This window comes from Coptis chinensis, chromosome 6, assembly GCF_015680905.1.
Source record: "Coptis chinensis isolate HL-2020 chromosome 6, ASM1568090v1, whole genome shotgun sequence".
Taxonomy (NCBI): domain Eukaryota; kingdom Viridiplantae; phylum Streptophyta; class Magnoliopsida; order Ranunculales; family Ranunculaceae; genus Coptis; species Coptis chinensis.
Window position 1 is genome coordinate 67,599,699 of NC_141461.1, and position 1,352 is coordinate 67,601,050.

At 34.5% G+C, this 1,352-nt stretch overlaps 1 long non-coding RNA gene and 1 pseudogene across 1 annotated transcript; one reads left to right on the forward strand and one right to left on the reverse strand.

The window, feature by feature from the left end:
- Window positions 1–616, reverse strand: LOC147494073 (BTB/POZ domain-containing protein At4g08455 pseudogene; annotated as a pseudogene).
- An 18-nt stretch (window positions 617–634) lies between these two features.
- On the forward strand, window positions 635–1,352 carry LOC147494074 (uncharacterized). The gene is made up of 3 exons (XR_015199253.1): window positions 635–762; window positions 978–1,015; window positions 1,300–1,352. It is a non-coding gene; the product is annotated as an uncharacterized LOC147494074 (long non-coding RNA).

Consider the following 1,352-nt stretch of genomic DNA (forward strand, 5'->3'; position numbering starts at 1 on the left):
TCAATCCTTTGCAGTAGTAGTATTTACCTGCTTCGTAAGATAAGCTTCATATATACCCACAACAAGGCGGGGATCTTTATCAACTAGCTCCTGATATTCCTCTTGCTTTGTGAGCTTGTCCATGTTTTCCGTGATCAATGACAAAGATTTTTCATGTTGGTTTTTTGCATTGTGCTGACTGGAAAAGGCAAAGCACATAAATGCATTCTCTGCATTCAGCTTCGATGTCAAAAAGTTCTCGCAATGTGACTTAAGATGCTTTACTTGATACTTCTCTGCTAACGCCAAAAGGTCACAAGCCATTTGCTCATCGAGGGAAACCTCAGCAATGTACAAGTATTGAACAAAAGAGTGAAGAGCATCATAAGTCACTTCACTAATCTTGATGGTGCCGCTTATGCTCTCCTCCATCTCATTTTCAAGCATAGCTTTAAATACTGGGGATCTACTTGTCTAATGATTATCAATGAAAAAAAATATATGTTAATCTGATGTGAATAAACACCAAATATATTAGTGCTTACCTTCAATTAATCTCCCATCGGGTTCTTCACCTGTGTACTGTATTATATTCCATCGGGTTCTCTTCTACTCTTCTTTCATGTCTGAATATCATATTTTGTATATTATTGGATTGGATTTCTGCATTTATTAGCAGTTCTCTTGCACATCGTCATTCACTCACAAAGACGACATCCCGTACCCGCTTTTTTGTGTTGTATGTTGAAAACATCAAGGTTTCTAATGGTGGGTATCGACAAGGTTTGCAAATTCTTCTTTCATTGTTTTGATTATTGGAACAAATGATAATTTCAATTATTGGATTGTATTTAAACTTTTTAATTTTCTATTGTTTCACAAGTTAATCGTCCTATAATATATATTTTTAAATTATTAACTAATTTCTTCTTTCGATTATTGTTATTCTTTTGATCGATCTTTTGTAACTCTGATTTGATAACTTTTCATTTCCACAGGATTTCACCATGAAAAAGACTAATTCCAACTGTAGCAGGTAAGCTCACTTTGAATTATAATATGTATTGCTCGTGGTTGTAAAACATTGTTACAATTGGTTGCTATCTTTATATTTTCCTTCTTAAAACTTGACACTATTGCAAGCAGGTATTCTGTGTGTGCAATTTCTCATTCTTCGACTCCTACTTTTGCTCTGTCTTCAATCTTCGACTGGTACTGTTCACACGTAAAGGACTACTATATAATTTCTTCAATCTTGAATATTCAACATCTTGATACATATTTTTTGTGGCACTGTTTTGTTGTGATTATCTGTTCAAGCTCTCATTGGAGATTCTGGTGTTGGCAAATCATGTCTGCTCCTGAGATTTTCT